The sequence below is a fragment of the Camelus ferus genome, chromosome 11, assembly GCF_009834535.1.
Source record: "Camelus ferus isolate YT-003-E chromosome 11, BCGSAC_Cfer_1.0, whole genome shotgun sequence".
NCBI lineage: Eukaryota > Metazoa > Chordata > Mammalia > Artiodactyla > Camelidae > Camelus > Camelus ferus.
This window is the reverse complement of record NC_045706.1, coordinates 48,520,987-48,543,924: the sequence shown is the minus strand read 5'-3', so window position 1 is coordinate 48,543,924 and position 22,938 is coordinate 48,520,987. Positions and strand designations below refer to the sequence as shown.

The window sequence follows — 22,938 nt, the reverse complement described above, 5'->3', positions numbered from 1 at the left end:
CAGCTCAGTGTTCTTACTAGATTTTGTTCCCCTTATATATTCTTTCTTAGTCTCTGACTCAGTGGCATGTAGATCTAGAAGTGTGTACATGACACTAGAGAAAGGCAACACTAGGGGAAAGTTGTGAATTGAGTATTAAAGGCCTATGAGATATCAGATACTGAATATATTGTGGTGGATAATTTTTGTTTTTCTTTATTCCAGTATCCATCTTCTCAACATATAATGACACTTCAGTTGCACTTAAGGAGGACCACCCTTCCCACATTGGATGCAAACTAACTTCGGCTGTTAATAAAGGTATCCCACCCTCCTCTTTTTTGTTATAAAAACAATATAATAATGTTAATAAAAAGATCGAAAAAATAGAAAAAACCCACTCAACCCACCAAATAAGCCCTTTTTTTTTGTATTTCTACTCTGTCTTTCCCCTTATACTTACATACTTCCTTGCAGTTTTAACTATGTACATGACAATTTTTCTATTTTTGTTTTATAGAGGTAAATTCACATAATATAATATTCACCATTTTAACCATTAAAGTGTACATACACTGCAGGGGCTTCCACTACATTCTTGATGTGCAACCATCACCACTATCTAATACAGAACATTTTCATCATTCCAGAAGGAAATGTCATTGTGGTTATTATTTTAATGTTTGCTTATTAGTCCATTGAGTGGAAATATTATATTTCATTGTCTTCTTTTGTGTCTTATTCTCCCTAATTCAACATCAGTTCCAGAATGTAGATTCCTATTTCATTATTCTTTTATTTTGCACATACACTCTTTCCCAAGATATGTTAATATACTATTTTTCAAAGGGCACTCTGCAGAACACTTGCACCAGGATTACCCAGGTGAGAGTGCCTGTGTGTGTGTGTGTGTGTGTATGTAGGGAGGGGGCATGTTGAGAGTTCACATTTCCAGACTTTGCTCTAGATCTTTTTTATCAGAATGTATGGGGACGTTGTCTGTCTTTAAAAATAGTGATACATATTACTTGGAGAAACACTACATACTTTTTTTTTTTAGATACATACTTTTAATAAAGCTACTTTTTTCCATAAGTTAACAGATCTATAAATGTTTCTGTCTCCCCCCTCATTTACTCTATTCTTAAAAGATATTTCCATGTTGATGTTTGTATGTTTAGACAGCTACATCATTATTTTAATGTCCACATTGTAGGATATTTAGATTATTTGTAATTATTCATGATTACAAACCATGTTGCTTGCTTCCTTGTACATGCATCTTTAAATACTTGACTAGTTATTTCCTTGGGAAAAATGCCTAGATGTGACATTTCTGGTCAAAAGTAGGATTTAAAGAAAGATTCTGGTACTTGTTGCCAAACTGCTCTTCAGAGATGCTTACCCAATTTGTATTCACACCAAAAGTGTCTTAGTGTCTATTTCGCTACACTCTTGACTTTCTTATGCCCCCATTCTTATTATTCTGTTAAATAGTGATGATGAGCAATAAATAGTATCTTCTAGTTGTTCTGATTAATTGTTATGTGAATTATCTTTTTTTGTGATAGGTAAAATCCTTCATATTACTGCCTCTTCTACTAGATTTTCTTCTACTAGTCACAGATAGGATATGGGTATGATCTAGAAAAGGAGAGCAGGTTAAGGATGACAGAATTCTGCTGTAGATGTATACTATATTTGAAATGCTTTTGACACATTCAAATAGGTTTATCATGATTTGATTTGGTACCCTTTTGGGAAAAATCAAATCTTTTGAACTGGAACTTTGAACTGAACTTTTCAAAGAAAATTTGTGTGGGCCATTTCATTTTCTAATCTCAGCTTTTCTAAAATTGAACTGTACTGATTTTTAAATTAAAAATTTAAATAAACATGTGTAATACAGGTACTTTGGTAAGTCATTGCAATTCTTACCCCATTATTTTTTCTTTCAGAGCGGGTACCTATATCACATAACTAACCATTTACATTTTTAGCTCTGTAATGGGCAACAGGGAACTGTGAGCCTGCTATTGTTCCCATCTGTGTGCATTTCTCCCATAAACACTGTTCCAGGTTTGGTGTGTTCTCTGATCATTGAGGAACTGGACTTATTTGTTCAACTCTACAATTTTAATGGAGTCTTGAAAGGGAGAGAAGATACGGGTGTGCTCAATTTGTCATCTTAACATATTTCTTAATATTTTCTTGACAAGTTGTAATGCACAGTTTTAATACTCAGGTCTTAAAGAGTTACATGGTCAAATGAAAAAATGAGAAACTAATATGTTGTGAGAGAGATTGTAAGTTAGAAGACATTTCATCTAATTTCATACTCTATTAGAAGAATATCTTGATGAAACTGCTGCCCATTTTTATGTTGTTGGATCATTATTCGAGCAAGTATGTAGTAAGAAATAAGGCCATTCTACCACTGATGAGCTCTGAAATGAAAGGTTATTTTTTTAATCCTAAAATAGAGTGCATTTTTAATTAGAAAGTCATATCAAGTACAAGACGTGCTTAGAACACATAAAATGGCTTCTCAGTTTGGGTGAAATTAGTAACACAAGGTTAAGAAGATAAAGTCATACCTCAATAAAAAATAAAAAATAAAAAAATAGCCAGGATAATTATTAAAAAGAATTCTCAACATAAAAAGATAAATATGTGAAGTATTAGATATGTTACCTAGATGATGAGAATACTTTCACCATGTATACATGTATCAAATCACCACAGTGAACACTTTATATATCTTACAATTGTGTTTGTCAGTTATACTTCAATTTAAAAAAGGGAAAAAAAAAGATGATAAAGTCAACTTGTGTTTGTCAGTTACACCTCAATTTAAAAAAAAGGGAAAAAAAAGATGATAAAGTCAACAATGGTTGTAAAAATTATGATTTTTGAGATTTTTATGATGCATTTTTCTAAGACTATGTCCCATTTAGTTGCTCAAATAAGATTTTAACTTTAAATGAATAAAGATCTATATACACATAAACATGTTGTAATTTAATCACTTTAAAATTTTTTATATACCGTAGTACTTTTGTTTGACTTTTAAAATACAGGCCCAACAGTTGGTATTATAGACATCTATTAAGTACTGTTTTTTCAGTTGAGCTTTACTTTTTACCTAGTGCTACAAAAACTTGTTAAAAGCAAACTAGTATGACAAGACTTTTAAAGAAAAAACAGCATTTTATTCTCCATGATCCCCCTTCTTATGTCTCACTTTTCAGATATGATGACCACTTCTAAGTTTTTTAGTTGTTTATTCTGGTATTTGCTTTCATCTTTCTAAACAATATTCTTATACTGTTATTTCTTGAATTTTTAGTTTCAGATTTTATCTTTTGACTTTTTACTATAAAATATAAGCCTTTATCTTTTTAAATATACTCTTCCTTTTCCATATCTTATTTTTAAATTATATGATGATACTTGGTTAAAATAATATTCAGTGTTTATATTATTATGATTATGTATTTATTACTTATGGTTAAGCCACATATTATACTATGATTAATGTCCTTTCCGCTAGAACCTTTGTTTTCCCAGGTGTTAATGATTGTATTATTCTTTTTTGTCTGCTTAATTTTCTATATGAATATCAACAGTTCATCCCCAAATTCACTGACAGAACTATAAATCTCTCATTATATTTAGATACACCAGGTGACCTATTAGATTTCTTTCCCTGTCTCCATCCATCTATTCTTTCTCTCTCTCTCCCCTTCTCTTCTCTCTCCCTCCCTACTTCCTCCCTCCCTCCCTGTCTCCTTCCCTCCCACTTTTCTTTTTTCATTCCTTCTTTCTTTCATCCAGTTGTCTCTTCTAGAGCCTTCTATCCTCCTCTCCAATCTGGACCAGTTGCTCTTAAGCCTTCTGCTCACCTGTCATCCTGGGATGTCCCTTCAGTTCTCTCCTGTAATGATTTCTGTTGTTTCCTTGATCACATCTTCCCCTATCACAGATTACTTTCTCAGTTTAGGGGATCATGTACTCCCAGTAGCTTTCTTAGAAAGGATGAATGAAAGGGAAAAAGTATCTTTCAACTTTGCAAGTTTGAAAATGTTTTTATTCTTACATGTGTTTGATAGTGTGGCTGGATAAAAAATTGTAGGTTTAATCAAACTTTAGCTAGAAGTCTTAACATTCTTTTTAAAAAATTCCTAAGAAAAGGTCCAACAAGGGCTTAAACTGGTATTATTTATTTATTTAATAATTTTTAAAATAATCTTGGAGTTGGGATAGTCTTTGTTACTTGAAAAACTGGGTTTGCCTCTTGGTAGGTGTTGAGCCAAAAGACACAACCAGGCCAAAGACTGGGAAAAGAAAGGATTTATTATTACTTTTAGCAAGTGAGGAGAATACTGGGACTCTTTCCCAAAGCAGTGTCTCAACCTTATATTTATTTCTAAAGATGCAAGTCATCTGATTCTGATTTACTTAAGAGAGTAACCTTTTAACCTCTCTGTTTTTTTGCCTTAATATGTGTAAATTTTACTCAGAAATTTTTGAGATTTTCCCTAGAACTACAAATAACATGTTTGAAGTCAGACTGTGACTGTCCCTTCAAGAGAAAAGGGAGAGTAGATGAAGAAACAGGTGGGTGGGTGGGGCACCAATCAAATTAAATACTTTTGGGAGATTAGCATTCAAGATTATTTGCCTGTTGCGTTTATACATGAGAAATCTAAACATTTTTCCTTTTAAGTTTTTTTTTCCTCTTGTAAAATGTCGGGAACAAGAATCTTAAAAGGTCTTGGAAACTGTGAAAGTTGTCTTGTTGATTTTTGGTATTGCTTGTACGAATTTTAAAAAATTGAGGTGAAATTGACAAAAAGTAAAATTAACTGTTTTAAAGTGAACAATTCAATGGCATTTAGTACATTCACAGTTTTGTGCAACTGTCACTGCTGTCTAGTTCCAAAACATTTTTATCACCCCAAAAGTATTGCCAAATTTTAATACTGATTCTTTTCTTAGAACATAAACTTGTACGTTGGCTTCAAGATTTGGTCTTAATTTGTTAGTTATCATGGAAATAAGCCAGATAAGTACATTCTGACCATTCAGTTCCTTCAGAACTACATTGTACACAGTTTATAGTTTTCTTATTAGAAAATCTTAAAAGGATATTAATGACTTTACTGCCTATTGTTCTTTGAATGCAGCAATGTAGAAATTAAATTAGAACAGACGTATTATTCAAAAATTAGATTACCATTGTCTTTATTGTTTTGGTTTAGGATATTTAGAAGTTGTACTATTACTGAACGTTGAAAATGCAGGCTACAGAATAGGCGAATAAAGAAATGGTTCATTTAACAAATAAGTAAATAGATCTGTAAATGTTTCTGCCTTTTTTTTTTTTTTTTTTTTTTTTACCAGCACATTATTCTGTTATTTGTCAAGTGCTGTAGGGTGATCATCATTGTCATTCTGTGATGGAGATTCTCCTTTGAATAAGGCTTAAAGTGGGTGGAATTTCATGTAGAATAATTTCTGGTAAGAAATTAGGGGGGCAGTAAGAAAAGAGAGTAGGGAAAGGGTCAGATACTGCTTTTATCTTTTTATTTTCTCCTAAAACTCTACTTTAAAAAATTAGATTGCTGCCAAATTCCTGCTTTGCTTATTAACAGCTGTTTATTTTGTAAATGAGATTTAGAAATTAATAAGGAAGCGTCAAAGGATAAATGTTCTCTTTGGAAAACAGACTCTTACCAACTTTGGTTAGTTGTGGGTAGGAGTTAAGCCAAATTTGTTGGTTAATTCTATCAATCATATATACAGATAGCCTCTTTTTTTTGTTTTAGTGTGGAATAAAATATCACATAACAGCAGGTATACCTAATAAATCTAGGTAACTATGGAGCTTTATAAATTATAAGCTGTAATTATTAATAATTAGACAGTAAGTTAAGTAGAAAATAACTAAAGTAATATAATAAAACAATAAATAAAAATAAATGAAATTACATGTTAGTTGAATGTATGTATATAAATACACACATATACATAATAATTAAATTTAACTATTTATATCAGTGGTTCTCAAACTGTGGGTCCCAAATCAGCAGTGGGAGCTTGTTAGAATTCAGTATCTATTGATTTAGAAACTTCAGGGGTGGGGTCCAGCAGACTCTTGAAACAAGCCCTCCAGGTGGTTCTGATGCAGGGCTCACGTTCAAATTTGGAGAACTACTGTATTAGGCACTGATAGAGCACATCAGTGCCAAAATTTCATTTTATTGGGCTTGTGCCAGAAATCCTAATGTAAAGAAGAAAACAAAATAATTTAAAAAATTATACTCTCTTTGTATTACTTCTAGGATTTTTTTTAATGCATACTTTTACAAATTTTATACAATTTTAACCGTCGGTCTTTTTTGGACTTAACATTATGGAATATGCATTGTCCATGTCATTAAAAGTACTTTGTAAACATAATATTTAAAGGCTGCATAATTTCATTTTCTGTGTTTTCCACATTTGTACTATGGAAGGTTACCTTTTTAGAAGGAAAGATGAGGGAGCAGTTCCTTGTCTACCATGTTATTTTTGTATATACTTTTTCTTCTCATGTTGACCAAAGGGATAGACAAATTTGATAAAACTGTGAAGCAGGCAATAGTGGGTGCTTAAAAATGTTAATTTATGGCAATTCTATGTTTTTCATTTCATGCCTTCTCCTTTTGACACATTTTAGGCTTGTGTACTTCTCATATCCTCAGTTTACTGGTCTTTTTGCTGCTCAGTGTCTCAATATTCTGGTCTCATCCTTTTTGATTCACTTCTTCCATCAAATATTTTCACAGTCTTTCTTAAGTTCTATCTTAAAGCCTATAAAGGCAGGAATTTGGAGACTATGATAAGTAACTGAAGAAGGTATTTTCTTTTTTCTTGCCTTTAATCTCAGCATAGAGGGTGCTTGCTTACTTGAGCTTTGGGGTTAATAGAGGGCATGTGGAGTTAGATAAAACACCTCTCTACTTATTAGCTTCCTGTCTTTGGCAAATAAATTCCTTTGAGCTTAGATTTTTCTCATCTAATAGCCTAATAATCTAACAGTATCTAATTTATAAATGTGAGCATTACATTATATCTAAATTAGAATTTATAGATGTAGCATTACATTATATCTGAAGTGCTAGGCTAGTGTCTTACAATAAATCCTCAGTAACTATTAGCCATTGCTATTAGAGGTACTGTTAACTTGTTTAACTCTAGAGGCATCTTTGTACAGTTGCTGAGATTCCTCGTTTTAGCTCTTTGTGACTAATGTTTAAATTGTTTGTATTCATGTTAATGGAAAATTGGCTCCACTTTTTCCTAAATTTATATTTAACCTTTAAAATGATAACTTTAAAATTTTTATGGAAAATGTGTTAAGAAGGCATTATCTCAGATTCCTATTTCATTTTCCTTAAAACTCAAAATTATAAAAGCTCTTTGACACAACATTGTAAAATGATTATACATCAATAAAAAATGTTAAAAAAAATTATAAAAGCTCAAACCTCCTCTTTCAGAGGAAGTTATCTGTGGTAGAGTACTGGTAAATCCAGTGTCTTTATAATATTACAGATTTCCTAGAGATTTGCAGAGAAAAGCATATATTAATGTACTATTAATTATAAGCTCATTTAATATTTTTCTTGAAATCTGTGAACTTGCTTAGTTCTTAGGCGTCATAACTTAAAATACTAGCTGAAAAAAAGAGAAGCATGATAGGGCCTTATTCTTATTTTGTATAATTTTTGGGATCTTGTGCATGTATTTATTGAGTTCGAGAAATCTATTTAGCATGAGTTACTTACATAAGTGATAATACTAATACTGATCTTTTCTCTCCATGTCCTGAGTAAGCAGTGTGTAACACTTTGGCCTACTCAATTTATTCATTTACTTAACAACCATTTATTGAGTGAGTATTATGTATTAGGTACCACACATTGTGATAGATGGATAAGCATTGGTAAGATATGGTAGAGTTCATTCTTTTGTGGAATAATATGTATACAAGTAATTTTGATGCAGTGTGCTGAGTAGCATAATAGAAGTATGTAGAAAGTGCTATAGAAGCATGTGGGTGGCACATTTAACTTAGATGGGGAGCAAGGAAGACTGAGTGATGGTTGTGTATGAGGCCAGGCAATTAGGTAAGGACTTGTCAAAGAAGGTACTATTTGAGCTGGGCCTTGAATGAAAAACAAGTTCAGAGTGGTCCAGGGTGTTATGTCTGAGGGAACAGAGAGAGAGGTATAAAAGGAGCACTGTTGCACATTTATAGATGACATAGAAATCAACTGAGAAATGTAAGACTAAGAAAAGTTCTAAAAGATTGCCAGTATGAGATCAGCTTACAAAATTAATATTATTTCTCTATACCTACCACAACCAACTAGAAAATATATTAAAAAGATCCATTCACATATAATAATAATGCTAATGTATCTAGGGATACACAAAATCTCTGTAGCAAAAACTTTGAAACCCTAAGACTAGATAAACTGAATAAATGGAGGAATATCCCATATTGATTGGAACATCTTAATAAATTTGTCAATTCTCTCTTAATTAATGTATAAATTAATTGCAATTCCAATCAAAATTACAGTTGAATTTTTTGAAAAATTTGATACACTTATAAAATTTATATGGAATAATAAAGGTACAAGAATAGCTAAGTTAGCCTTAAAAAAGAAGAGCAAAGGGAGGGGGTACTTATCTTAGTAGATATTAAGACATGTTAAAAAGCCATAATATTACACTGAATTACAATGAAACAGCTTAAAGATTAAAGATTTTGAAGACATGCCGTGTATACAGTTGGTCTTCATTAATCATAGTTTCTGTATTTCCAAATTCACTTACATGCTGAAATTTGTAAATCCCAAATTGATACTAACCATACTTTTACAGTCATTCACCAGTGTGCCCAGACTGGAAAAAATATGAGTCACCTGATGAGCAAGATCATGTTCCCAGATGAAAAAGCCAATGTCTTCTTGTCTCAGCTTTCGTACTGTAAACATGTGTCCCTTTTGTAGTCTGTTTTATGTCATGTTTTCTGCATTTTTGTACTTTTTGATAGTGATTTCACTGTTTAATTCCCACGTATGTGTAGTGCTGAGGTGCTCTCTAGTGTTCTTAAGTGCAAGGAGGCTGCGATGTGCTTTATGGAGAAAATATTTTTGTTAAAATATTTTGTTAAATAAGCTGAGTTCAGATATGATTATAGTGCTGTTGGCTGAGAGTTCAGTGTTGTGAATTAACAATATATATTGAATTAGCTCTGTTTAAACAGAAACATACATAAAACAAGGTTAAGTATTGATTACAGTGGAAATATTGTGACCACAGATTCACAGGAATTGTACTTCTCCTAGGAGTAATGCTTCAGTATTTGCTAATTCAGTGTTTATGGTAACTTTATAGTATAACTAAAGAGAATCAACTCTATATGTATATCAGAGTCTTGTCAAGAAATCAGAAACCATACTAGGATGTTCAGTAAAAATAATTCACTATTGGGAAATGGCTACAAAGATATGGAGGACTGAAAAACAGGAATACAGGGAATACAGGAAACAGCTATCATCCTTTGGAGAACAAAGGCAAAAGTTGGAGTTCCTGGAACCCTCAAGCATGGAGCAGGGTCCAGTGTTGCTGGGACTCAGTGAAGAGAGTACTTCACTGAGTACTTCACCAGCATTAGGAGATACAGAGAGGTCATTCCTGGGGCTGTAAAGGAGCTGAGTCATGGAATGAAGACCATTGCTGGGCTGAGCTGTATGAATAGCAAGGAAATAGGAAGAAGCAAATTCCATTTACTTTCTTGCCTGCTAGTGTCCTTGGAAGAAACTAACAATAAGCCAGCTGGCAAAGAAAAGTATGCTGAGTTCCAGCTCCGGTATCACAAAGCAAAGTATAGCAAAAGTAGATTTGGAGCCATAAGACAATAGTTTACTATCCAGCACCATATGAGATCTTAATATATAATAAAGATAGTACTACAGATTATCACACATGTCTGTAAAGAGACATGCATAGCAGAGTGATTAATAGTACAGACTTTGGAATGAGACAATTTAGATTTGAAATTTGGCTATACTATTCTCTCTGTGATCTTGGGCAAATTATGTAATCTGTCTGTACTACTACATGAAGGAAAAATATTCACCTCCTAGAAACACCGATATTGAACTGTTATATGAGCAAGAAATAAACCTACTTTATTAAGCATTGAAATTTTGGGTTTGTTTGTTACAGTGAATAATGTTATCCTAACTATTACTACAAGAGTGTTTGTTGCAGTGTTTTTCATGGTAGAGGAATTGAAGACAAGCTGGGTGTCTGTCACTGTGAAAGTAGATAGGTTAAGCATGGTGTATGGACCTCATGGAGATTTATACAATAATTAGAAGTAAGAAACACGTGAACATGAATGAATTATAAAATCATGGTGCTGCAAAAGACCCAGAATTGCCAAAGCAATCCTGAGGAAAAAGAACAAAGCTGGAGGCATAACCCTCTCAGACTTCAGACAATACTACAGAGCTGCAGTAACCAAAACTGGTGGTGTTGGCACAAAAACAGGCATATGGATCAGTGGAACAGAGAGCCCAGAAATAAACCCACATACCTATGGTCAATTAATCTTCAACAAAGGAGGCAAGCATATACAATGGAGTAAAAGACAGTCTCTTTAGTAAGTTGTGTTGGGAAAGCTGGACAGCCGAATGTGAATCAGTGAAGCTAGAATACTCCCTTGCACCATACACAAAAATAAATTCAAAATGGCTGAAAGAATTAAATGTAAGACAGGACACCATAAATCTCCTAGAAGAGAACATAGGCAAAACATTCTCTGATAAATCATAGCAATGTTTTCCTAGGTCAGTCTACCAAGGCAATAGAAATAAAAGCAAAAACAAACAAATGGGACCTAATTAAATTTATAAGCTTTTGCACAGCAAGGGAAAGTATAAACAAAACAAAAAGACAACCTATGGAATGGGAGAATATATTTGCAAACAATGTGACTGACAACAGCTTAATTTCCAGAGTATACAAACAGCTCATTCAACTCAATAACAAAAAACAACTCAATGAAAAAATGGTCAGAAGAGCTAAACAAACATTTCTCTAATGAAGGCATGCAAATGGCCAATAGGCACGTGAAAAGATGCTCAATATCACTGATTAACAGAGAAATGCAGATCAAAACTATCACTTCACACCAGTCAAAATGGCCAACATTAAGTCCCCAAATGATAAATGCTGGAGAGGCTGTCGAGAAAAGGAAATCTTTCTACACTGTTGGTGGGAATGTAGTTTGGTGCAGCCATTATGGAAAACAGTATGTATTCCTCAAAAAACTAAAAATAGACTTACTCTATGATCCAGCAATCCCACTCCTGGGCATATATTTGGAGGAAACTCTAATTCAAAAAGATGTATTCACCCCATGTGTACAAGGTCCTACTACTGTATAGCACAGGAACTATACCCAATATCTTCTAGTAACCTATAATGAAAAAGAATATGAAAAAGAATTCATGTATATGGGTATAACTGAGTCACCATGCTGTACACCAGAGAGTAACACAACATTGAAAATCGACCATACTTCAATTTAAAAAAATACAATCACTTACCAGGATTCAGAGCTGGTAAAGAAATACTTGAAATTTAAGAACAATTAAAAATCAACAGGAAGCTAGGAAGCCACCAAGAAAAAAAAAGTTACGGTGCTGAGTGAAAAAAGAAACAGTGAGATCTATAACACCATTTATGTGAATTAAAAATATACAGCCACAAAACAATGCACATCCTGAACAAATACAAGCACAAAGGTTCACTTTGGGTATATTAGAGTAGTTGCCTCTGAGGGTGTGGGGAAAGAGAGGTGGCTCAAGTGATAAAAGAATACAGTAACAAAAAGAGTCTTGTATAGACCAATTGTGACGGTTGTAAACTGAGGGGGAATATGATTTACTCATTTACCTGAGAGTGAAAAGAAGAAAGATCAAGATCAAATCTATAATAGTAACAAAAGAGAAAATAAATTGGAATGAGTTTAATAAGAAATGTAGAGCACAAATAGGATGAAAATTCAAACTCTTCTGAAGTGTATAAAAGATAACTTGAATTAATGGAAACACAGTCCTTGATCTTGTTCTTGTGGAATTCAGTTTTCCCTAAATTGTTCCATATATTCAGTGCAATCTTGAAGTATTAATAGGATTTTTGGGGGGTTGGATAAGCTGATTCTAAAGGTCATGTGAAAAACAAAAATGTGTGAACAGCTGATAAAATTGTGAAATAGAAGAGTAATAATGAGTGACCAGTCCTAATAGATATTCATATGGGGGAAGTATAACAGGAGCTTTTATAGAGCTATAATATTTGAAAAAGTTTAATATTGGTCTGTGAATCAACAGAATAGAAAGCCCCACAACAGACCTCCATATATGTGAGAAATGAGTGTACAATCAAATTCATTTAAGATTAGTGAGGAAAAGAATTGATCAGAAAATGATATTGGGAAACCTAGCTGTTTATTTGGAGGAAGAAAAATTGAGTTTCTGCCTTATTTCTTTCATCAGAATCAATTGAAGATGGATCAAATTTAAACATTCAAAACTAGAAATACTGGAAGAAAATATGAGTACATTCATAAATTAGAAGTATTAGATGGTCAGATAGTTCACATGGTCATCATTATCATCATCATCTTGGAGTAGTGAATGTTATTTCTTTCTTTTTCTTTAATTTTATTTTTTGGGGGGAGGTAATTAGTTTTGCTTATTTGCTTATTTTTAGAGGAGGTACTGGGAATTGAACCCAGGATCCTGTGCATTTGAAGCATGCACTCTATCAGTTGAACTACACCCTCCCCAGGAATGTTATTTCAAGTAAGAAACAACACCCAGGTTCAACAGGGGCAAAGATCTGTATATTATGATTGCATGGAAATTATAAATTTCTGCTTAGTAAGAAATAACTAAGTAAAATCAATGAATCGGTGATAGATTGGCAGGAAAAGATTGACAACATCTGTATGAGATGAACCAATTTCCTTAAAATCTAAAGTGTTTTTATAGTTAAATGTGAATGCAACCAGTGGAAAAATAACAAGGAACAACAGGTCATGTGTGGGAAATGATGTACAGATAGCTCATATACAAACAAAATGATCACTATTACTACTCACAATTAAAGAAATACAAATTTTACTTTTTAAATGAGACCACTTTTCATTCATCAGATTGGCAGAAATAAAAAGTTTGATAATGCAGAGGGTTGGTTAGCGTGTAGGGAAATGGATAATCTTAGGGATTGGTTGGAGGGTGTTTTGCGGGAAGCTCATTGGAGAAAGAAGAGCAAATATTCTGTGTATCTGTATGCTTTTACTACTGAAAGATAACCACTCGGCAAAAGAAAAATTTCTTATCCTTAGTATATTTGTATGCTTTTAATTAGGGATTGGTATTTGGAACGTCAAGGAAAGCCAGATGGTAAAGGGCTTTGAATGCCAAACTAAAGACTTTGTATTTTATTCTGGGAGCTCCCTGAAAACTTTGTATGCAGGGTAATGAAATAATTAGATAATTTTAGAAAGAATTCTGTGATAGTAAAGTGGAGAATGGATTGGTGGGTTTATGGTGTTGTGGAGGTAGCTAACAGTTGAGAAATCACTTAGAAAGCTATTGTAGTAGTTCAGATGACTATTGACAAGATTTTGATTTGGAACAATGGGAATTGAGAGCGAGAATTTAGAATCACTTGGAGAAATAGAAGTCTCTTGTCCTAGGGGATACTAGAGGGGCAGATCTTATTATATAAATGTAATATAATAAATTAATATTTCTATTAGGTGAAGATAAAGTAAAATGATTCATACAGAGACTGTAGCCTCATTGTCTTATTAAATAGTAGGTGCTCTGAGAAAGTAAAAAGTTGAAAATAAATTGTAGTGGGAGTACAAATGACATAAGTTTATAAAAAACAGAATATGGCTAATATATATTACCTGTTTGTTTATGGAATCCTCACCTGAGCACTGGCAAACTGCAATATACTATTTAGAAACTTCCCCAAACCTCACTAAATGGTTTTTTAATTGCTAAAAATAGACTTCTTGCACTTGAATAAAGGCTGACCATAGTGGAAGCAGCTGATTTATGCCATAGGACAGCAGTAGCCTTGGGATTTGGTGATTTGTGGCATAAACCCTGGAAAAGGTACCAGGTACCTCTTAAAATGGGATATGGGAAGAAAGAAGCTGAAAACTGGAGTGTTGGCCAAAATTCTGTATAAGAAAGAGTCTCATAGCCCTTTCCCAATCATCTAGTCCTCTTAATAGAATGCTGAGGAATGGGGAAGCCCTGATTTGTGATTACCAATTTCTGTGGTGTGCATACTCCTAACCATGGCCATTTTCAAATTACCTGCATGATGTCACTGAATGCAGAATTGGAAAGAGCTGCTCACAGTCAGCTCTTTCACCTGTACCTCATCTCAGTCCACACTAGTGAGATGCACATGCCTCTCACCAGCAATGGATTGTCATTTCCACCTGGCCTGTAAGTGATCCAGTTCGAGAGTACCATCCCAAGGGCCTGCTTTCGGAGCCCACTCTTCATATAAACAGTCTTGGCTTGGATTCTCCCTCAAAGCAAGAGCCTGAGACAGGGGCTTGTGTCTAGGCGGTTTATTTGAGTGGTGGCAACAGGGAGCAGGGATGAGAGATTGGGCAGAGTAAGGAAAAGAGAAAATCTTGCATTTTCAAAGTCACTGTTGAGCCCAGCTGGGACTTGATGCCACCTAGAACCTTCTGAGGATTGTGTAGAATGCTCCTTAGAATTCTCTACCAGGGAGTCACCTGGAAGGAGCAATTGTCTACCAGTTCCTTCCCACTGGTTGTGTGTTAATCCTGGACGCTCATTCCTGGGAACATCTATGGATATGCACATACTGAGTGGGCTCCTTGTGTTATCTGTGGTATTGGAGAGGCCCCGTGGCAGACAGTGAAAGATGGGAGGTGTCATACTGATAATGCGAGGGTGTTGTGGCCTGCTGGGAACTATCTTCCACAGGTGTGACTGGAGTCAGAGGTGAGGCTCAACAGATGTGCGCAGGGCCTCAGAAGTTTTTGATACAGCCGATACTCCTTGGTTTATAATGTTTTAAAAGGTGGACTAAAAACATTTATTCACAATGAAGCTACTGCTGTTTAGGATCATGTGTCTTGTGGGATTAAATCGCTTATCAGAGAACTGAGACAGTTTAGGGGGCAAATGTAGTTTTTCTCCCTTTTCTTGCCTCTTCCTCAAGTAAAGCTCTGGGTTATGCAGCATTTCTGTGTCATAAGAAACCCACAGAAAGGATTTTATTCAAGTTCATAAACATTGAAAATACATGAGCAAATATATATTCATTCATTTAATGAATATTTAATATTAGAAATGTGAAAATATAAACTTAATTTATGAAACCATGAAGCCATTTAAAAGGTCTTTATAGGTGTTTTATAAGGGATAAAGGATGATATAAAACAACTGTGATGAGATTTAGGCCTCACATTTCTTTTTTGTTTCTTTTAGATACTATTTCTAGAAGTTTTAATGCTTTTACTACTTAATTGTAGGTCTTTGCTGTGATTTCTTTCCATTTAGTAAAGGAATAAAGACAAAATATCAATGTAGTTTCAAAGCTACATCTCTAAACCTCTTTCTCCTTGACAGTTTCTTTTGGGATATCCTTATGTTATTTCCTCTCTTTGAGGTAAGTAGCTGTGAATTGTGTATTTGATTGCCTTCAGGTGTTTGTAAAAATTCAAGGAGAGCAAGCAGGATAGCAAAAACTGGATGACATGATTCATGCTTTGCCTCACCTTTTTTAAGAAAAAGAAGAACAAAAACGAGAGCTGGTCTAGTGTTAATAAAAAAGATTCCTCTCGTAATTTCTTTTATCTATTACTCACCTTCCTTTGTCAGTCTTTTTTTTCTGAACACTTCCCAAACTAGTGAATAGTCTGAGAGCTTATGAAATTCTGCTAGTTGTAAATCCCAGTACTGAATTAAAAAAATTTGATTCCTAGTGTTTGTACAAATTTCTGAGGTGAAACATGAACTTTGTGTATGAACAAGAGGAAACTATTGAGATTATTAATAGGAGTTTTAACTTACTTAAATTCACAATTAGAAAGTGTCTGTGAATCATGGCCTAGTTTATCAGCTACTGAGGTTTTCCTTATTTTTGAATTAGAGATATTAATTTGGTCCCTTTAGAAGTATAGCTACCATTTATTGAAGACTTTATATTCCTCAAATTTCTGAGTCTCAACAACTGTATTATAAAATAAGGTTACATATTCTTTTAGTTATCTAGATTCCAGTGGCTTGAGTTCCCACTGTCTTAGTCCCAGAAATCAATCCCTTAAGGTGTTTCTAGGCTATTTCTGTGTCATTCCCAGAGCTCTCTCGGTTGTGTCTAGGAAGAGGTCCATCATGTTTTCCTGTTTGGGACTCCTAGTCATGCTGCTGCCCTGCTGCTTTTACTCTTGTTCTCCAGGTTGATTTTCCATCCGAATCAGGAAATAGACCCTTTCCTTCCACAGGATAGCTTCTTAACCAGAGTTCATAGAAAGAAGCAGGATAAAGAAAAGACAATAGGTATAATAATTATGACAGTACCTGTGACTGTACTCAAAATCCCATTGTCCAAGTTCTGGACCATCTTCAAGGCTTCCTTGAAAAGTGTTCGTCTAACTTGTTTCCATCTACTACTATTATGAACATGCCAGCTTGCTCTCCACTGTGGGAACTCTCTGGCTTATCTCTTCTACCCGGAGTCTAGGCTCCCAAACCATGGAACTTCAGAGAAAAGGAACTTCCCGTTTTCAGCTAAAAACCTGGCTGTCCACTTTTCATTGTCCTGGATAAATGACGATGGGAATATCCATTCTTTTCAGGAGAAACCTCACTCCCTAACTCATAGGATTTGGTCTGGCCCTGTGGGTGCTGCCCATCCTGTCGTTTCCTCCAGGAAATTACCATAGCTGTCTTTAATACAATTCCTAGAAATCTGAGTTATTCTCTTAAAACCGCATTTGGGACTTAAGTAGTCCATTTCAGGTTGTACTATGGTATTTCATTTAGGGCTCATTATAGGGTTTTTCCTTCCTTCTTTCTTTTTTCCTACCTTCCTTCCTTCCATTCATCTATCATCTATCTTTCAGCCTTGGGGCTCTTGTAAACATGCAATGTTTTACATTAGTGGTTCTTAATCCCCTGTCTCCCTGCTTGCTCCAGGGATAGACAGTTTTGGTTATCATAGTAGCTGTGGAGGTACATTTGGCATTTAATTGTCTTGGGCCAAAGAAGCTGGAAAGTTTTGTAATGTGTGAAACTCTTCCCTGAAATGAATTGTCGCACATTCCTTGCAACTTTCAAATATCCCACTGGACATTCATGTAGGTCCTGCTTTTAATTTTTTAAGCCTGGAACCTAACTCTGATTTTACTTATCAACACAAATTTGTTGCAGTATTTAACATACATTGTATTCTCCAGAAATGTGACCACTTGGGTATATTAAAGGAAGATTATTCTTGTTTTGTTCTTTATTGTATCAAAAGTTGTTCACCATTTCAGAAAAATTACATCACTATTTCAGTGCTGCTTGTGGTATTTGAATTGCCAATACAACCCATCCTTATCAATCTACATTTGTAGCTGTCACATTCACAGTGATTCTATGTATAAGGAGAAAAGTGACTCTTTTATTATGTGTTCCAGGGTAAGTGTGCCTGAGCACTTGCATAATGAAATGCAAATATATAATTTATGTAAGTACATATGATATATATAAACAACATTTATGTATAAAATATGTTTTTAAAAACTCAGTATAGATGGTCAATATATAGTAAGTAACTATGAATTTCATTTCAGGATATTAGAAAAGGACATTGGAAAATATTCGTTTTATAAAGGGGGTATAAGTTCTGATGGTTTTGAGGACCATGTAAATTCATACAGGGAAAAGAAACGGTTCTCTTCAAGAAGCAATAAAACTTTGCGGAGACATACCTCTCTGAATTTCTCTGAATGAAACAATAGTCATTTCCTTCAATACATTTAGGTGAAACTTGCTTTATATTTACACAGCTAGACAATCTACTATGTTTGTTTTCTTAGAACAAATATACAGTTTGTCTCAAAGGTAAACTTAACCTAGTACTCTTATGAGGCCGAAGGTGATTCTAACTTTTATATGATATCAATACTACCACACCTCTTGTTGAGTGCCTCTAGTCTATGATGCTATATTACTTGTTTACATTGTGTAGTACTAGCTTTTGAGGTTAGAATCACAAATACAAGATAATCTCCTTAACATTTTAACAGCTGTATCAATTAAAAATTAAGTATGTTAATCCTTTAGAAGTAATTTATCTCTTGTTTAAATAGTTTGAAATAAAAAGACAGGTTCAATGACAGTAAATATTGATTTTATTGTAGGTGTTCTGTATCTCTGAAAATGTAATTTTCCATGCTGCAAGAGCAAGTTGTTTTTAGAACCATCAATACAAGGTGCTCTGGTGTATTAATATATTCAGGGGACTGATAGGGTAGTTAATTAATAAAAGAAATGTCACCCAAAAGGTCTGTGCTGGGAACTTTCATTAACAAGTTGAAAAAGAAGTAACAAAGTAATCAATGAACTAAAGCAGACATGATTGACTGTAATTACTGTGCTTGTTAAGGTTATTGACTAACAGCAAGATGAGCTGTCAGAGTTGAGGCATGGCACTTTGAGAAAATTAAATGAGAAAAATTAATGAGAAGAACATTCATTTTAGCCCTTCTCTTGTCACCAAGGCAATAAAGTTAATGTGTCAATTTTAGTAGTTCTGAAATAGTTAAATTGAGATTTAAAATTTTACCATAAATATATCCTGACTGGCATTTAAATGCTGTATGTAGGTTTACACAAAGTGAAATAGAAGGAGAGGGAGAAATTAGGTGATAAATGTAATATATAAAGATAACAAGCAAGACAACTATAGTTTATATCAGAGTAGTAGTGGTAAAGGTGGAGAGGCAATGGATTTCACGGAGAGCTGAGAGATAAAATTAATAAAATGCCATTTATATTATGCTGACAACTTTCATTTCTGCATCAAGGTAAATATAACTCCCTTCAGGAAAATTTCCTGGATTACTCCCTCCTTCTAGTGCTATCTTTTCTTCCTTTGAAACCCCATAGCTATTGATGCCTTATCTTATATAGTTAATTTTCATATGCTGTGCTGTTATAGACACTACCATTGTCCCTAGCTTTTATTCCAGTGGTGAAGACAGAATAAGTAAACACATAAGTAAATATGTGAAGTTGTGATAAGTGACTGGGAGCAGTGAGATAAGGTAATCAGGTAATAGCTCTCTGAGAAGGTGAGGGATAATATCAAGGATGAAAATGAACCAGACGTATACATAGCTTGGAGAAAATGATTGCAGACAAAAGAACAGCAAGTGCAATGGCCCTAAGGGAATTAGCTTGGGTATTTTATGAGCAGAAAGTATAACTGAAGTCAATGAGCTAGGGGGAAGAATGCTGTGAGTCATGGTGGGAGAAGTTGACAGGAGTCAGATCATGCAGGGCCTTGTAGATTTGGTAAATAATTTGAACTTTGTGCTATTAAGCAATAAGAAACCATTGGATGATTTTAAGCAGGAGAATAACAAGAGCTAACCTGTATTCTGAAATATCATTTAGATGCTATGTAGAGAATGGATTGCAAATGCTTCAGAATAGTTGGGGTAGGGGAGATAGAGACGAGTGGATGTGTTCAAGATAACTTTTGGAAATAGGGTTAATGGAAATTCTTGATGATTGTGAGGGAAAAGAATGAATGAAGGATGACTGCTAGGCTTTTGCTTAAGCGATTAGGTGATAGTACCAATTACTAGACAATGAATGACAGAAATAGGGTTTTTCCCCCCTTCCATCCCTTAATTTTTTTAATTATTATTTTTTAATTGAAATATTATTGACCTACAACACTATGTTAGTTCCAGGTGCACAACATGTTGACTTGATATTTCTACACATTATAAAATGATCATCATGAAAGAAATAGATTTGAGAGGCAGAATCAAGAACTCTTTTTTGAGACATACTAAGTTTGAAAGGTATATTTGCTATCCAGTTGGAGACAGCAGTTGGATATATGCCTCCGGGGCTCATGAGAGAGCTCTGGGTAGGGGATACAAATTTGAGAACCATTAGCATATGATTCTCATATGAATGTGTGACTGGTTTATTGAGTGAACTAGTTTGCTTTCTGTAATCCCTGAATTTCACTTTGCTCTGCTGCATCTCCCTTTCTTATTCCTTAATGACACATTGGGTGGGCTTCATAACTTTCTGGCCATTTTAAGTTCTTTAAAGTCTACTTAGTCCATTTTAAAACTTTCATCTCATTCCAATTTAAATCTCATCTCCTCCCTTTCCTCCAGCAATGATTAGATATCCTCTTGAGGGACTTGAAATGGGGAAGGAGCAATATTTACTCTTTCACCCCTTCTTCTGTTCTGGTATCTTCAAGGGGAGAAGAGTACTTGGCCTAATTCCCCTAGTTTTTCAAGTCCCCTAACTTCTGGTATTGGGGCCAGGAGAGAGAATAGAAAAGGAAGAATATGAAGCTCTTTTCTTTACTGATTTTTAGTAAGTCCTGGAGTGAGATGTCTGCCGTCAGATACTGGAAATTCCTTAGTGTGCAGTGTACACAGGTGGCTTCTATTTCTTTCATTTTGAGTTTTAGTTGCCAATTCTGAGCAACAAGAAAAGTCCCACTCAGCATCCCATTATAGATCTCATTTAAAGCCATAGGATTGGATGAGGTGTCCCCTGAGATAACAGTATAGATTTGGCCAAATGAAAGTTGTTGGCAGACTTAAAAATGGCCCTTACTGGCAGTGAAGGGGGCAGAAATCTCATGGAATGAGCTATGGGGTAAACAAGAAGTGAAAACATAGGGTGGCAGGCAACTCATTTGGGAAGGATTGTGATGAAGGAAGCATAGAACTTGGAGGAGCAACTAGAGGGAGCTGTAAGGTGAAACTAATGTTTGATATTTTAAAATTAGAGGTAGTGGCCCATTTTTGTGCTGATCATTAGAGAAGGGGAGATAATGCAGTACATGGGATGATAATGAAGGAGCAGTGTCCTCAAGAAGGTGGAAGAAGAAGGATCCAGAGCTGAAGAGGAGAGATTAGCCTTTGGTAGGAGCAAGGGTGCAACTTGAATTGTAATAAGAGAGAAGACAGAAAAGATAGGGCTCATGCCCATGGTTTTATAGATTTGATGATGAGATAAGGGACATTTCCCAAGATGAATGGGATAGGAGAGCTGGTTAGTAGCTAATAACAGGGTAGGTGGGAAGTGAGAGTGGGAAACATCTTTTTGCTACAGTACATAAACCTTGAAACAGGAGCAGATTCATTTAGATTCACCTAAAACCCCCAACTAAGTGCCAGAACTATTTATTACGTATTTTCGGAATAAAATGATTTTAATTATTACAAACTAAAATTATTCTCAGCTTTAAATCTCATCTTAAAATGATGTTACAGCTGTTCAGAAAATTACACATTTTTTAAAGCCCCAATCTGAAATTGCCAATATTTTGAGGTGTCATACATAGAATAAAATGGACTCATGGGTCATGCAAAAACTACTTTCATTTTTTAAGGGATTTTAATGACAAGAAGAACCTGTATTTCATTCTGATTAAAGAACTGATTGCACCCTGAAAGGCTTATTTTCCAGGAGGGACTGCTGATAGGGATAGAATTGTTTTCTTTTTGGAGGCCTCCCTTCTGTGCCTTTAATCTTCTAGCCAACCCCTGACACAGGGCTCTGCATCCACGGCTCCTCAGTACATGTGGTTGAGTGAGTTTGTCTGGGGCCAGCCCTGATACCTAGAGCAAAGGCACACTTGATTTCCTTGGGTAGATTTCTACAATGGCCTTGATTTATTCTCTTTTCCCTTTTTTTTCCAGCCTCTCTATCCCTAACCTTGGTTTGCTTGCAAGAGGAATGTGAGCCAAAACTTTAAAGTTTGGAAAGTATAATGAAAGGAAACAAATAAATAGGGAAAGAGAATAAATACTCAACAAGACTGGGCAAGGTGACAAGATGGAATTACTGTGAAAATCTGGAAGGGGGCCAGGGTGCAGAATGCAGCGGCTGTGTAGTTTACAGGAACTATTTAGTGTTCAGCATGCTTCAGTGATCACCCAGAGAAAGCCAGATTTTTCTGGTTTTGTTTGCTACCCTATAGTTAACTATGGAAATGTGACATAGGTGATCTGTGTTTTCTGTCAGCCAACTGATATGAATACAGAGGACCATGGGGCCTCTGCTCATCAAATTCGACGTGATTTGAATTGCTAGGAGGAGGACCTCTTGTGGCTATAGTGGGGAATACTTCAGCTAAAACCTGTCTCAATGGCTTCAGACATTTTTATGAGGGAATTAAAAAAAAAAAACAAAAACACAACAACATTTACTCTATAGAGCTCTTTAAAACTACATTTCATATATTCATAATATTTAATTACTTTGGTGACACTAAATACTGTAATTGCATCTGTATTGCATCAATAAGGAGTTCAATGTAATTTGAAGCACTTCAGATTTTATCCACTTAATTCACATATCCCTTGAAAAGTAGATAGAAAGAGAAGGAGTTTTCATCTCCATTTTGCAGATGGAAAGTAAAAGTACAGAGCAGGTAAGTAACTTATTTGTGGCTTTAAAGCAGGGGCAGGCTGACTCATAAAAGAATTTGGCTATCTAATCTTGGGCTCAATTCCACAGTCTGTGTTTAGAAAACATTCATTATTAAAGCTCTAAAACAAAA

The 22,938-nt window shown here is 34.6% G+C and overlaps 1 protein-coding gene across 1 annotated transcript in view; it reads left to right on the top strand.

Moving 5' to 3' along the window:
* CTNNA3 (catenin alpha 3) overlaps positions 1-22,938 on the top strand; it is a 1,348,033-nt gene that overhangs the window by 1,947 nt on the left and 1,323,148 nt on the right. Inside the window, exon 2 of the mRNA XM_032491494.1 lies at positions 205-300. The gene's annotated coding sequence lies outside the window, so the exon portion shown is untranslated. The remainder of the gene's footprint in view (positions 1-204; positions 301-22,938) is intronic.